This window comes from Bos javanicus, chromosome 26 (genome assembly GCF_032452875.1).
Source record: "Bos javanicus breed banteng chromosome 26, ARS-OSU_banteng_1.0, whole genome shotgun sequence".
NCBI lineage: Eukaryota > Metazoa > Chordata > Mammalia > Artiodactyla > Bovidae > Bos > Bos javanicus.
Window position 1 is genome coordinate 46,677,616 of NC_083893.1, and position 16,555 is coordinate 46,694,170.

The 16,555-nt window shown below is 50.1% G+C and overlaps 1 protein-coding gene across 1 annotated transcript in view; it reads left to right on the plus strand.

Annotated features, from left to right (window-relative positions):
- The first annotated feature begins 8,533 nt into the window (after positions 1-8,533).
- PTPRE (protein tyrosine phosphatase receptor type E) overlaps positions 8,534-16,555 on the plus strand; it is a 182,519-nt gene continuing 174,497 nt past the window's right edge. Inside the window, exon 1 of the mRNA XM_061403850.1 lies at positions 8,534-8,596. The gene's annotated coding sequence lies outside the window, so the exon portion shown is untranslated. The remainder of the gene's footprint in view (positions 8,597-16,555) is intronic.

The window sequence follows — 16,555 nt, forward strand, 5'->3', positions numbered from 1 at the left end:
GACCTCCTACTTTTGCATTCCAGTCCCCTATAATGAAAAGGACATCTTTTTGGGTGTTAGTTCTAGCAGGTCTTGTATGTCTTCATAGAACCGTTCAACTTCAGCTTCTTCAGCGTTACTGGTTGGGGCATAGACTTGGATTACCATGATATTGAATGGTTTGCCTTGGAAATGAACAGAAATCATTCTGTCGTTTTTGAGATTGCATCCAAGTACTGCATTTTGGACTCTTTTGTTAACTATGATGGCTACTCCATTTCTTCTAAGGGATTCCTGCCCACAGGAGTAGATATAATGCTCATCTGAGTTAAATTCACCCATTCCAGTCCATCTTAGTTTGCTGATTTCTAGAATGTTGACATTCACTCTTGCCATCTCCTGTTTGACCACTTCTAATTTGCCTTGATTCATGGACCTAACATCCAGGTTCCTTTGCAATATTGCTCCTTATAGCATCGAACCTTGCTTCTATCACCAGTCACATCCACAACTAGATGTTGTTTTTGCTTTGGTTCCATCTCTTCATTCTTTCTGGTGTTATTTCTCCACTGATCTCCAGTAGCATATTGGGCACCTACTGACCTGCAGAGTTCATCTTTCAGTGTCCTATCTTTTTGTCTTTTCACACTGTTCATGGGGTTCTCAAGGCAAGAATACTGAAGTGGTTTGCCATTCCCTTCTCCAATGGACCACATTCTGTCAGACCTCTCCACCATGACCAGCCCATCTTGCAGTAGGACCTTGTTTATCCAGTCTCTCTCTCTCTCTCTCTCTCTCTCTCTCTATATATATATATATATATAATAATTGGCATCTGCTAACCCCAAACTCCCACTTCACCCTTCTCCCTCCTCCCCCTTGGCAACCACAGGTCTAATCTGCATGTCTCTCTGTTTCTATTTTTTAGATAAGTTCATTTGTGTGCTATTTTAGATTCCACAAATAAGTGATATCATGTGGTATTTGTTTTTCAAAGAGTCATTTTTTAAATACATACAAGTCTTTCTTAACATTGTGATGTTTCATACAACTAAATATTTAAAAACCAAATTTCTATCCTGCTTTAATAGCTGATAAGAAATTGTTCTCTATCCCCTGTTTTTTGAGAAACTTTACTTGGTATCTCAATTCTGTATTATATTACATTACCAACATTTTCCTTGGCTCCTGAAGCAAACCAAAAGTAAGGCAAAAACGAGGTGAATACTAAATCATTCCATAAATGAAAACTTTCTGTGGATTACAGATATTAACTTCATGATGAAAAAAAATTAACTCATTTCTTTCTGCTAGAAATCTGTTGAAGGTCTTCAAGTTTCTCAAAGAAGTTGAGGGGGAAAGACACTTTTCCAAAGCATAAAGCTCATGATTTTTTGAATGAGGTCTAGGTGGGAGTTCCATGCATTACTTGAAGCGGGTCATGGAAGGCATTGAATTGTTTCATTGTTTGGCCTTCTGGTGGAATTTACTCCAACTTCTAGATGTCCATTTACTTCAGGGATTGATTCCAACTTTTTTAATCATATAAGAAGTAATTAAGCAATTTGTCATTACAGGTGGACTGGCCACTGCACTCATACTCACATTTGTGAAAACTTACCTCCAAAGAATCACAGAGAGAGAGAGAGACATACTGCTCATCTGTTTTTAAAAAATAACCTGTATAGTGCACAAGAGAGATAACCTCTGCATAGCGCTCTGGGATAACCTAGATGGGTGGGGTGGGGAAGTGGGAGGGAGGTTCAAGAGGGAGGGGGTCTATGTCTACATGGAGCTGAGTCACTTGGTTGTTCAGCAGAAATCAACACAACATTATAAATCAACTATACTCCAATAAAAAAAAAACTATATGGTGGCCAATAATTCTATATTCATACATACTCTCATATACCTGAAATGACATATGAACACATATACTCCACACTGCATTAGAAAATGACTGGGAATAACCTGTGTGGTCTGCAACAGAAGCAGAGTTAAACACTTTGTGTGGCACCGCATCTTCGCTCCAGTGGCTAAATGAACAAAGCAAGTCTAGAAGTACCAGTGTGCAAAAATACCCATATCATGCAACTTAGGTAACAGAAAATCCATATGCATATATGTTTACTCTGGAAGGACAGACGAGGAACTGGTAACTAAGTTTGTCTCAAAAAAGGCGAACTGGTTGTCTGGGGAATAAGGAAGCAAGGAGACTTAGATTCTTCATTGTTATACTTGTTGAACCTTTTTCATTTTGAGCCATGCATGTGTGTTCCTGATTTTTTTAAGTATAAAGTTAACTGCTATTTAAGGGCTTCCCTGGTGGCTCAGACAGTAAAGCGTCTGCCTGCAATTCGGGAGACCAAGGTTCCATCCCTGGGTCAGGAAGATCCCCTGGAGAAGGAAATGGCAACCCATTCCAGTACTCTTGCCTGGAAAATTCCGAGGATGGAGGAGCCTGGCATGCTGCAATCCATGGGGTCGCAAAGAGTCGGACCAACTTCACTTTCACTTTCAATTGCTATTTAAATAACACAAGCACTTAACTTTACTAAACTAACCTCAGTTCTGAACAGCATGTAACATAAAATTTGAATTGCCATATATCTGTGTGTATTTGTTGCTAAGCTGTGTCTGACTTTTCTGCGACCCTATGGCCTGCAGCCCGCCAGGCTCCTCTGTCCATGGGATTTCCCAGGCAAGAATACTGGAGTGGGTTGCCATTTCCTTCTCCAGGGGCTCTTCCTGACCCAGGAATTGAACTAGTCTCCTACTGCAGGCAGATTCTTCACCATTTGAGTCACCAGTATTAGTTCATTCATTCAAAAAGCATTCACTCTGACACTCTGACCATTTATGGTGATTGATAGGTGTTAAAGATGCAAAAATGACTTAGACTCAGCCTTGGGGGAAGGGATCCATACAGATAATTACAAAACAATGCAATACAATTTTAAAATAAAGGAAAGAAGGCCAGTCTTCCTAGGCTTCCCAGGGCCCTGGGCTTCCCAGGTGATGCTAGTGGTAAAGAATCTGCATGCCAATGCAAAAGACATAAGACATACAGGTTCAATCTCCAGGTTAGGAAGATTCCCTGGAGAAGGGAATGGTGACCCACTCCAGTATTCTTGCCTGGAGAATCCCATGGACAGAGGAGCCTGGCAAGCTACAGTCCATAGGGTTGCAAAGAGTCAGACACAGCTAAGGTGACTGACCACTCACGCATGTATTCTAGCCCTACAGTAAGGATTTCTACAGACCTATTCTAACAAAAGAGTTAACCAGTGTTGCATCCAGCAAATGATATAAAAAAAAAAAAATAGACCTGCAAAGAAGCAGGAAAATCAAGAACCAAAAAACTCAATAGATGCACACTCAAAGATGACACAGATGCTAAAATTAGCCAAGAATTTAGAAGTGCTATAATGAATATATTAAAGGGTTTAAAGGAAAAGCTGAAAACAATATGAAGAACCTTAGCAAAGAAATAAAAATTAGTGTTAGAATAATCAAATAAAAATTCTAAGACCTAAAGATACAATATCTGAAATGAAAATTTCTCCGGAAGGACTTAAGAGAAGATTAAGCACTGTAAAAGGAATGATTGTCAGGCTTAAGTACATAGCAGTAAAAACTGGACAAATTCAAACAGAAGAAAAAAGTCTTAAACTTTAAAGAGCTTCAGGGACCTATGGGACAATGTTAGGAGATACTATGAACATATAAATGAAATCCCCCAAAAGGGGGCATGCAGAAAACATTTTTGAAGGAATAATGGCTGAAAAGTTTCCAAATTTGATGAAAACTATAAACTGATATTATAACCTGTAAGATATACTTTATGAACCAAGAAGCAGGACTAATCCCAAGTGTGAAAGAGACAAAGAAAACTGCACTCAGATGTAATTTAATCAAAAATTTTAAAAAATCACTATGAGAAAATCTTTAAAGTAGAGAGAGGAAAAAAAAATACATTGCCTAAATTACTGATATAGGTAATATACCGTGAAACTTTGAAGAGATTTTGCTGGGTGAAAGAAACTAGAATTGGAAGAGTATATACTCTATGATTCCATTTATATTAAGATCTAGATCATGTTGTTATTTATGGTAACAGACATCAAAACAGGAGCTACCTTTAGCAGAAGTGGAGAGTTTTCAGGGAAAAGGCACAAGAGAACTTTCTAGAATGATATGTTCAGTATCTTGATAGATGCGTTTGTCTTCATTCATTAAATTGCACATTTGTTGTTGTTCATCAGGGTTTTTCCAACGAATCGGCTCCTTGCATCAGGTGGCCAAAGTACTGGAGCTTCAGCTTCAGCATCAGTCCTTTCAATGAATATTGAAAGGTTGATTTCCTTTAGGATTGACTGGTTTGATCTCCTTGCTCTCCAAGGGACTCTCAAGAGTCTTCTCCAGCACAATTCGAAGCCATCAGTTCTTCAGCACCCAGCCTTCTTTATGGTCAACTCTCACATCTGTAGATGACTACTGGAAAAACCATAGCTGTTACTTTACAGACCTTTGTTGGCAAAGTGATGTCTTTGCTTTTTAATATGCTATCTAGGTCTGTCATAGCTTTCCTTCCAAGGAGCAAATGTCTTTTAATTTTGTGGCTGTAGTCATCATCCACAGTGATTTTGGAACTCAAAAAATAAAATTTGTCACCGTTTCCACTTTTCCCCCGTCTATTTGCCCTGAATTGAAGCTACGATACTTTGGCTACCTGATACAAAGATGAAAAGACCCCGAAGCTGGGAAGGATTGAAGGCAGGAGGAGAAGGGAACGACAGAGGATGAAATGGTTGGATGGCATCACAGACTTGACGGACACAAGTTTGAGCAAACTCCAGGAGAGAGTGAAGGACAGGGAAGCCTGGCGTGCTGCAGTCCATGTGGTCACAGAGTCAGATACGGCTTAGCAACTGAATGATAACAATGGGGCCAGATGCCATAATTCTAGTTTTCTGAATGTTGAGTGATCTCTATAATACACGACATATTATTCACCAACAAAAAGTAATCCAAGGTGGGAAAAGGGGGTTAGAATGCTGCAAGGACCTGGAGGAGAGAATTATTGGTTTTTCTGGGATAATAGAGGAAACTTCCAGCAAAGGGCCTGGCCTCATGAGTTCACTGGTTAGTCAGTGTTAACACCTGGGCATAATTTGGGAAAAGAAGAGGAATAAGGATAGATGGGCAATGTGAAAATGGAAGATTCTGGATCCCCTAGAGTTACTCATTCTGGCACATTCTAGAGACTGGAGTAGCCAACCTGAACTGCTTCTGTCCTGAAACCAGCCCTCCTTCCTGCCCCTGCTCTGCAGTCAAGAGTCACCAAGGCCTTCTGCTTTTATCTCTGAACACTGAGTGATTTTATGTTCATGTTTCTGGTTGATGTTTAAACGCAAGCTCACTTCTCTCTACAGACCCAAGTTTGCCCTTTTTTGCTTCTTCTAGAGACCATTTCCGGCCTCAACATCTTAACGTTAATTGGCATCTGTTGAGCCCTTAAAGCGTGATGAGCATTATCTGGGTTGCTGCAGAGAAATCCAGAAGCCCCGTCCTCCAGTAAAATGGGAGACACACAACTGCAGTTCGCCTCACCAGTCACAGGAAGACTGCCTCCAGCTGTGTTTTAATGGAAAGGGGCTGCAGGGCTTGGGGAAGAGGAGGAGGCGGGGAGACAGGCAGGAGGAGAGCCTGTGTGGGGCGGAAGACAGTTTAAACAGGAAGTGCATTGGGGGTTAAAGAGGAAGCTGGGTTGGTAAGAAGGGCCATGTTCTGGGGTCATAAAGATGAGAGTGCATAGGTGTTCAGGATGGCAAGAGGCTGGGGGTGGCCCTCAGAGCCTCGGGAATAAGGGAGCTGACTCTGATGTCAGGAGGGGCGGAAGGAAGATGGATATGGAGGGTCAAAGGGCTTCCAAAGGGAAATCAACGTGACCCTGGATCCATGCCTCTGACAACACGCTCTTGTGTGACAGCGATGAATGTCTTTAGACTTCAGAGGTTGAGGGAGATTGCTTAATTCCAGGAAGCATCCCTGGGGTCCTGCAGAGAGGACATTACCGGGAGAGTGGGGCCATCTGCCCTGCGCCGTGTTCCCCGGGCTGTGGACTTTCCAGCAGCAGATGTCTGACAAAGGCAACTTGTCCTCTCGTCTTACATCACAGTCTCCGCCTCTGCAGCCCTGCAGTGTTAACAAGCAAAACTGTGCTCATCAGGGTTTGAAACGATCTCCTCCTGTGCGGAAGTCTGGCTCCGGAGGCCGCGGAGGCTGGGAATTGACTGCTGGGCGGAGTCACCGGCCTACCTGGCCCTGCCTGACCTGGGCTGTTCCCCCCAGGGCATGCTCTGGAGGCAGCCGACCGCCCTGCTGGGCTCCAGGGTGACTGGGCTGCCTGGCGCTGCAGCTGGGGCCCTTCTGCCTCTGTCAGTCCATAGGCTTTTATTGGGCGCCTCCCAGCTATGGTGTTATGTCAGGAGCTAGAGATGGAGAGGTGATGGAGACAGGCACCGCGCAGACTGTCTCAGAGCTCACAGCCCCGAGGAGGGGGAGGGAGGAAAGACTGATGCCCAACAAGGGAATCAGTGTAGTCCCAACAAGGGGATACACCTTGTGTGTGTATTCACATGCAGAGCAGAAGGGAGCGGTGCAGGGTCATTTCCCAGAGGCGGTCAGGAGGAAGGTGCAGGCCAGGTACCAAGGCGGGGAGTCCCAGATGGGGAAGAGCTGGACTCTGACCCTGAGAGAGGGTTCTGGGGGGCTGGAACCCAGGGCCCGGGAGCTGCTGAGACGTCAGGCAGAGCCTCCCAGCAATATGGCTTTTATTCCAAATGGAAGCTTTTAAGCAGAAAACTGGCAGGACCTGGTTTCATTTGTAGGGGGTCTCCCTGGATGGTGTGCTTAGAATGGACTGCCTAAAAAAAGAATGAGTCTGGAGTTGGGGGACGCTGCACTCATCAGATGAAGGTGGTGGAGCAGAGAGGAGGGGACATAGTCAAGAGGCACCAAGGAGCAAGACAGGACCTGGACGTACGGCTGCATTAGAGGCGGGATGTGAGGTGGAGACAGGAAGCCTGCGGAGAAACAGAGTCAGAGCAAGGGCTGGGTCTGCCTGGCAGACAGCCGGGAGGCCAGAGCGTGGAGGAGAGGGCCACACAGGCTGTGCTGTTTTGGAGCTCCCTCCATGCAGATGGTATTTAAAGCCCTGGCACCAGACAAGATTCCCAGGGACAGCATGGGCAAAGCGCCGAGTTCAAATTCTGCACTCTTTCACCTCTCTTTACGCCATGTGGAAGGCATATATAGCATTGCAAATGGTCCCAGCCAATAGGTGGCCACCCTCCCCAGCCTTTGGAGTCCACAGCTCTGTCCAGAACAGGTGCCGGGGGTCCCAGGAGGTGTCTGCTGGCTACTGATGCAGGCAGGGTGCCATACCCTAAGTGTCACCTTCTCACCATTGGTCCCAGCATTCACAAGCCCTCCAGAGTGAGGTCCCTGCAAGGAGGATGCATCTCCCACGTGAGGGCGGGAGCCTGGGACTAACCTGGAGGGCACAGCACCAAGGCTCAAACCAAGCTGACACAACAGGTGTCCTTTCTGCCCTTCCCCGTGGGATTTCCTTCACTCTGAAATTTCTCCAAGGAGCTTTCAGGAAGTCTTCTGGAAAGCAGTCCCTGAGAACACCTGGTTCAGACCCTTCCTGGTAGTCCCCTCTCTTCCTGTGCCTGCAGGTTACTGCCTTAATGACAAATGCACGCCTGCCTGCTAAGTCCTGTTCGACTCTGTGCGACCCCATGGACTGTAGCCTGCCAAGCTCCTCTGTCCATTCTTGTCCAGCCAAGAATACTGGAGTGGGTTGTCATGCCCCCCTGAAGGAGATTGTCCCCATCCAGGGATCGAACCTGTGTCTCCTGCATTGCAGGCAAATTGAGTCTGTACAACATCCACCCAGCGCTACCCTTACTCCCTCTTTGCAGGGTGGGAGACAGCAGCTCAAGAGATTTCTGGGCTCTCCTAGGTTCTGGGCGCCTGCCCTCAGCCCTCCTGAACCAAGGGCATGACCCAGAGCGGGTGTCCAGCCACTCCAGTCCCTGGTGTCCAGGACCAAGGCTGAGAAGGAAGGGACTTTCCCGCTTGCAAGAGGGTCACACCCTGATACCGACAGTTCGCCCGGGTCCGGGCAGTGGGGCCGCGCGGCCAGGGTCCCCGCGCGTGGGGCGGCCGCGTGGGTCAAGGTCCGGGGCGGCCGGTCGGTCCCTGCGGGGCGGGCCGGGTGCGCTCCCCGCGCCGGGCACCAGGCGTCGCCTCCGCTCCTCGCTGCGCCGGCCCCCGCCCCCGCCGCGGAGCCCGAGCCAGCGGCGCGGAGGCGGCGGCGGCGGCGGCGGGGACCGGGCCCCACAAATTTCCTGCTCGGCGGCGGCGGCGCAGGCGGCGCCCGGACCCCGCGGCCTCCGCGCGTCCCCACGAGCCTCCTGCGCGCCCGGCGGGGACGGCGGGGACGGCGGGGCGCCCCGGAGGGCGGCGGGCGGGCGCCCCGGGAGATGCGGAGTCGCCGCGGCGGCGGCGGCGGCGGGATCGGCGCGAGCGCCCCGGCTCCCAGGAGGTGAGTGCGCGCGCGAGGGTGCGCGGACCGGGGGCCCCCGCGAACCCCTGCGGGTGGCCGTGCGCCCGGGGCGGTCCGAGCAGGCCGGGGACACACCGCCTCGGCCGACGCCGCGGGAAGGAGGGGCCGCGCCCGGGTGCCGGGTCCCCGACCGGGTCTCTGCCGGCCCGGGAGCGCGCCCGGTGCCGGCGTCTGGGGGAGCGCGCGACCCCGGCCATCGGGCCCCCCCGGGGGGGGTACCCCCCAGCCCAACTTGGCGACCAGGTAGGCAGCTCTCTCGGGCTCCCTCTTGGTAAACGGACCAGCAGAGTGAGTGTGCCTGCGGGTGGCGATGGCGACAGGGCGATGTGTGTGAAGGCAGGCGAGACCCAGAGGGGGTGCCGGCGCGTGTGTTGGGGGCTGCAGCACCCAGGGGTCAGACCCGAGCCTTCGGAGAAAGTGACTCCGAGTTGCAGCAACTCCGCGAGCGGCATGGGCTGCTGTCCGGGCGCCCCTGGCCTTCCCAGGGAGGGCAGGGGAGTGGGGTGCCGCTGTGGGGCTCAGAGATGCGGCAGGGAGCTCTGGGGCAAGTGGGCACTCCCCTCTGGCCCAGGCTGGCCCACGGTGTCCGCGGGGTGACCTGTCGGAGCGCCTGGGCCCGAGCGCAGCACAAAGCCAAGCCTGCCAGCTCCCCGGGACCATCTGGGAAGGGCTGGACAGCCCCTCGGATAGAGAAGCAGAGCCAAACCCGGAGTGATCACGCTGAACTTGACCTAAATTCCTTCCTGGCTCGGCAAGCCTTTCAAGAAAGGTGAAACAATTATACTTGCAGAATTATGCCATCATCTCAGATGAGGACCACTCTACCAGAGTTCCCACCCGGGAAACTCCAGGAAAGAGGATTGTGGCTCAATTGTGCTCTAGAGCGAAAGGTGGTGGGGCGGGATGACAACCAGCAAAGGCTGGTCAGGTGTTTCAGAAGTTCCCTATGCCCCTGTCCAGCCAGCTCCTGACCCTGGGTGTCCCTTGACCTGGGGTGCCTGGAGGTCTTTGTGTCTCAAAGGTCAGTGAAATCCTGATTCTGCAAAATAAAGACCTATGCCTATTTCAACTGTGGGTGGGGTGGGGTGGCGGGGGGTGAAGGGAGGGCTGAGCCTTTGCAGAAGGAGAGCTCTCAGCCAAAGGAGGGTGCAAAGGGGAGGGCGTGGGTGTCCTGACTGCTGCGGTCATTCAGCCTTCGTGGCCTGGGGCAGCCCTCTGTGTGCAAAGAGCATTGGGAGTCCAGGCTTTCTGAGGATAGGCTTGAAGGCTTCTGGGAGCAACAGGCCAGGTGGTGACATGGGACAGGCCCTTCCCAGATGTGGCGCTGCCTCTGACCGTGACCTCTGGCCTTTGTTCACTGGTGTCAGCAATGCTTGTGAACCAACCACGTCCCCCCACCCCACCCTGGAAACTTTCCGCATGTCAGCAAGAGCTAAGATCTAGATTTGTTCCTGTAGAAGGCCGGGTTGTTGGCTGAATCCAGATGGTTTTAGATGTAAAACCGTAGCCGCTCAGCGCCCCCAGCCACGTGGGTGGTGGGCACTGAATGAGGAGGTCCCATGACTGTCACTGGGAGGCCTCTTGTGGAGGCGCAGAGGGTGTGAAGCTGCTGGCAGGTCCACAGCCCTGCGCCAGGACCACTTCTTAGCTTTATGGAGGGACCTCCCCCAGCCCCGAGAGGACCCGGCCGGTGCCCCAAGGAAGCCAGTGGACGCCTTCCGGAGCTCCGTGGCCTCATGCTTTACCCCTCCTGTCCATCCGGGGTGTGTGTGTGTGTGTGCAAATCGTCCACCTGGAGAGGGGCTGCAGTGGCCATGGGGTGGGGGCCCAGGGTCCATCAGAGGGGGCATGTTGAAGGCAGATGTGTGAGGAGTTGGCCGCGGTTGATGGTTGGTGGTGGAGCTGAAACGTGGATACGGGTCTTCTCTACGCCGCGCTTCTCTCTCCTGCAGCATCACTCCAGGCCAAGCTGCCCGCTTTTAACAAAACTCCCTCCTTCCAGGTCAGAAGCATGTCCTATCCTAGGCCCGTCCTCTGCAAGTCCCAGGCTTAGGCGCCCACTTGACATTTCTTCTGGGATGGCAGATGCCCCCAACTCAACACTTGTCAAATCACACCTGTGACCTCCCACCCAGCCCAACACTGCCTAATGTTTCTTTTATCCTTCTAATCACACCAGCCTCCATCCTGCTGTGGAAAGATGGGCTGGATTGTTATTCCCCCAAGGAAAATGCTGTGTTCTCAGCACCCAGCCAGGCATCTGACAGGAGGCTCTGGTAACTCATCAGTGGATGAATGGAAACATTTTAGGAACTGGTCTGAGGATGTAGAGGCGTTTGTGTGTTTTTAGGGGATGTCTTTGTGGCTGATAGGCAGCCACCTTTTTTTTTTTTTTTAACATTGATGGAGAGAGAAGAGACGCCTGCCTAGGGACCAAACAGCCAGTGCTTCTAGAGATGCTGAACGTACTTGCTAAAATGACTGTCTGACTTGGACCAAAGCGACCTCAGATGACCTCCCCAGGAGGCAAGTTGCAGAGCAGTGGGGACACCATGGAAGTCCCTTTCCTTCCTTCATTTGACACGTCTTTTCCATTTATAATGTTTGAGTTACCCTTATAGAGGTTCTGCTGTCAAAACAGGAACACATATATCCATTAAGATAAAGACTGGCCTTCTTAATATTTGATGATCACTGGGAAGAACTGTGTGTTCCAAGTTCACCTTCACTCCTTGCCTTGGCATCCTGCCTTCTAGTGAACCCATGGGTCCATGCTCCCTGAAGGCACCCCCAGGCTTTCTAGATCCTTGAGGGTAGAGCCTGCTCAGCCTCCTAATCTGATTCTCCTTCCCCCTTATCTCCATCTTTGGGACTCCTACCCATACGTCAAGGCCCGCTTCAAATAGCCCGGGTCTCCACAAAGCCTTCCTAACCCCTCTGCCTAAGGTCATTAGTGTTTGCAGAATCCACTCTGACGGATACATAACATGCCTTTTGTATGCCATCCAAAGTGCTCGTTCAAGTCAATGCAGTGAGATATGCCAGTTAACTTTATTTTTTTTAGTGATAATTTGAAGAAGGATGTAAGATCTGTGTGATTTAGTATTCTAATCTCATAACGTGAACTGTGCGCCTTGAACCAATCCGTTCTTTAACACACACCATTGACTCTTGAGTGTTAGAGTGGTCTGGGAGGCGGAGATGCAATCATTTATGCACATTAGCCTGCGTCCACGGGCTGGATTAAACCAGGCTGTGTGCAAGATGCAAGCCAGCTGAACCGGGGTCAAGAAGCAGTGTGATCTAGAACTAGGGTGGCCCCAGGGTCAAGAGAAGGACTTCTTTATTCTAGGAAGTAAAGGCTGTGAAGCCACGGACTTCCCCCCAAACCCTCAGAACTTCACACTTCTTTTCTCCGGAGAGAGACGCGTGGCACTGGGCCATCTCTGAGCCCCTCCTAACCCCGGGGTGCTGACCGATTTCACACTGTTCACTCGGTCCAGGTGGTGCAGTGCCCCCCAAGGCCCCGACCCCATCCACAGCTGGGCTGCCTCCCATTGCTGGGTCGTCACAGGGGCCGCGTCTCTGTCTGCTCTGGGTGCCAGGCCTACCCAGGGGACGATTAGGCTCATAGGCACATTTAGTGTGCTGCTAATTTTACCTGCTGACCCCAGACACACCAGCAGGCTTCTCTGGAGAGTTAACTTCTCACTTTTTCATGTCACTTACATTTTTCTCCGATAGCAGAGTGCTGGATGACCTTCTAGATGGATGGGGTTTTAGATCAGCTGTACCAGAGGTGGAGGGGTTTCGGTGAATTTCACAGATGCAGATTCACAGTTGTGGGGGGCAGCGTCTGCTGGGTTTGGGCTAAGAGAGCCCTCGTTTGGGGATTACCATGCTGGCTTTCTTTGCTTCTCTCGGTCTGGCTGCTGTTCCCTGCACCTCGTCCATCAAGGGCTGCCCCACCCAGGTGTTCAAACCCAGGAGTTTTGATGTGGTTCACAGCCTCTTTGAACTCACACAGCTCCCAGCTCAGAGCCAGAAATGCGAGCCTGATGTCTTTCTTTCAACTCCTCAGACACTTCAAAGGAGTTGTCGAAGCTTATGAAAAAAAAAGTTTTTTTTTCAACATTATCTTTCAGAAAAGCAGCATATCCTTTTATATTGATCTCCAGAAAATAAGAACCAAATAAATATATTTTTTCAATGTGTGTTTTAAATATGTTTCAAGTATAATCAAGGACCCCAGTTAGCGCATCATTGACTGTAGGCATTAGCTTCTGCACAAATCCCCCAGTCAGTGACGTGTTTGTGTAGCCAGTGGGTGTAACCTGGATGAGATAACCAAAAAAGGGACCAGCGTTTTCTTTTTCCCTGGAACAAATATAAACTCCATTTGGGGACAGAAGGGGAAAAATTATCCTTGGTTAGAGAATTCCATGGACAGAGGAGCCTGGCAGGCTGCAGTCTGTGGGGTCATGCAAAGAGTTGGACATGACTGAGCAACTAACGCTTTCACTTTCACTTTTCATGTGCTAAAAACCAGAAGCGATTTGGGCAAGCGTTTGCTGTTATGTTTATTGGGTGGGGAATGAGGAATTGATAGGAAAGCTAGTCTGGACCCTGGGGCTGGGCTCCAGCAGCAGTAAGTGTGATGTGCTGGAATGAGTGTTGAGCGTCAGCCACCCTCCTCCAGCAGGTGCGTGGCTGCATCATCCTCCCAAGGGATGAAGGATGCTCGCCAGGTATCCGGAGCTCCCAGAATAGCCCAGCTTCTGAGGGAAGTGGACAGACCCCAGAGTGCACCAGGGGAGGAGGCTTCGTGCTGAGGTCTCTTCCCTGCTTGCAGTCATTTCACTCCGTCTGAGAACCAGCAGTGCATCTAAGCCCCGGGCTCCGCTCGTCCCTGGGAGGCGCCCAGCCCAGGGCTCAGAGCACAGACTGGACCAGAGGGACAGGGTCAAGGCTGGGGCTCCGGGCACTGCATTTAGGGGCGAGTGACTTAACACACCTCCCAGTGTGATCCTCCCTGTTTGCAATGGGCGCGATCACACGTCCCCGACAGGGCTGTCATGTGGATGGATTGCTGTCACCTGCGGGAGCCTTCCAGGGGGTCACGGCACCGCCTCGTGTCCAGGCTCAAGGTGACCTGAGCTCTGATCTCTGTTCGGATGCATCTGCTGTGTCCTCAAAGCAAGTCTCGCCACGTCCACTGTCTAAGACGCAGGCGTCATTTTTGGTTATTAATGTCCTGAGATCTATTTGGTCATTTCCAACCAAACATTAGTCACTGATATTTGTACTTGAGAGCCAACAAGTTCCATTTTTCTCCTAGGCAGGGATTTGTGAATGTCCCTGTCGCCTAGCTACTTGGTTACAATGTGTTGTTCTGAGTGACCTTTGGACTCAGCCTTTTAATTTTGTCCCTTGCCCCAAAGGGACTTGGTGTTTTCAGGCAGTGTCCCTGGGCTGGGGCTCCCACGGGTCGGCTCGGCTGAGTTCAGTTGGCTTCCAGCAGACTTGGCCCTGACTGTTTGGCCAACGTGCACGAGGGCCCTGGGAGTTGGGGGGCGCAGAGTCTGGTGGGTGCAGGCTCCTGGCCCAGCAGGCTCCCCCTTAAACTATGGGAGCTCCGGCCTTGCTTTCTGCTCCCGTTCCAAAGGCTGGTCTTGAAGTGGAGCACCCATTTCCGTGACTTGATGTCATAGGCCACCCTACCCCGCTCTGCCCTACCCCACTCACCAGTCTGTCTGGATGCTTGTCATGGAATAAAGCTTTTCTTTTGTCATTTGAAATATGGCTCAGGAGGGGCTCTGAGGATACCAGGGTCAGTTTTTCTTACAGTTTTCCCAGGGCTGGCCTGCTCGTAGCCATTTCATACTAATGCACTTGGTACAAAGCAGAGAGACAGAGAGACTCCGATACTGAGCTTTTATCTTCCAGTCGTCATCTAAGGAGGCCTCCAAACTCCCTTTCAATCCAGAATGGGAGGCCTGGATCTAGGTACCTGTAGGCAGGAATTAAATTCCAGGGTGTAGTCTCAGATGGTTTCAGAGAGCAAAAGGGTGACCTGTCACTCCCTTTAAGCACGGCGCTACCAGTTAGACCAAGCTCACTGAATCACAGAAGGAGAAACTCTCACAATTCCAGGGGGACAGGCATTGGGAATCAGTGTGAATTAACCAGAAGCCACAATATGTGTGTCCTTTTATGACATTCAAGGGTTTGCAGGAACTCAGTTTGGGCTCCAAAACTGTTGCCTTAGGGCACTTGCTGGGCTTCCCTTGTAACGCAGTAGGTAAAGAATCTACCTGCAGTGCAAGAGACCCGGGTTCAATCCCTGGGATAGGAAGATCCCCTGGAGAAGGAAATGGCAACCCACTCCAGTATCCTTGCCTGGAAAATCTCAGTGTCAGAGGAGCCTGATGGGCTACAGTCCATGGGATCGCAAAGAGTCAGGCATGACTGAGCGACTAACACTTACTTACTTAGACACTTAAGTGCTCTTCCAAGGAGATTAAATATTTTAACTTCTTAACCATGTGCAAATAAACCCATCTTAGTTGCGTTAAGATGTTGGCTAATCAAAAGAAACTCTCCTTTCCAACCATGTTATTTGAAGTCGTCTCAAAACCTGCCTGGTTACTAATAAAATGATTACTTGTGATGGACACTTTTCTTCAATAGGTGGTTTTTCTGGCTCTGAAAGTGGCCTTAGTTTTATAAACAGCCAAACATTTAAGTCCTAAACATAAAAATGCTTTGAAACAGTCACCCTGTCCTTCAAGTTCAAGTGCAGTTGGCTCAGCACCCTCTCCTTCTGAGCTTTTGGCAGCACTTTATTAAGTGCATCAGTAATTCAATAAATTACTTTTCAGCCGTGTTGCGAACATCAGCTAAAGCTCAGTCATGTATTGGAGATGGTATCAGTCTGCTCATTTAAATTCCTTGGAGCAAAGTCCTGATTTTGGCTTAGCATAATATAAAGATGCAAGAGCCAGAAATTTAATAATTTTGCACAGAATTGTGCCAAGCTAGGCCTATTCTTAGCCAGCCAACAATATTCTTTCAAAGGATCTTTCTTGGTTTTCATCAAATGTGGGTAGTATTGGAAAGAAGTCTGTAAGGTGGGATGGAAGGGACAAATGGAGATGTAAACATCTATTGAGTATCTGTAGTATACTCAAATTGGGCTTAACACTGGCATTACAACGCAGTCACGACACCTGTCCTGCGGGCGCCCTGGCGTCCAGTGGCCCCCAACCTTTTTGGGACCAGGTTTCCTGGAAGACAGCTTTTCTGTAAGTGGGAAGTGGGGAATGGTTTGGGGATGATTCAAGGGCCTTACATTTACTGCGCACTTTATTTCTGTAATTATTGCATCAGCTCCACCTCACATCATCAGGCATTAGATCCTGGAGGTTGGAGTCCCCTGCCCTCCACCCATAGGAGGGCAAACTTGATCGTTTCCAGGGCGTATATAATGTAAGCATGGCCGCAGAGGCAGAGCACAGTTGCTGCGAAGGGCTTGTTAAGTGGGGCCTGAAAGAGCTTCGCCAACGAGCAGGCATCATTTTCAAGAATGTTTGCTTGGCAGCCAACAGGCCTAGAACATACAGAGGGACTTCCTTGTGCTTGCCCAGTGGTGAGAAGTGGCATGACCTCTCTGGGGAACGGCAGGTGACTCAGGGGACCTGGAGCCCAGGGGTGAGGAGGCTGGAACCAAACAGACGGAAGAGCTTGGCCTTCTCCATCGCCTCACCAGCATCTGAGCTCTGTCTGATATGAACTCTAAACTATGCCACAAGTGCACTGATCCATGAGACAGAAAGTGACTGGCAGACAGAGAGAACAGCCTGGCGCTTTCTCAGGGAGAAGGGGGTTGAGGGAGAGACGGAGTAGGAGTTTGGGGTTCGCAGACGCCAAGTATTATTT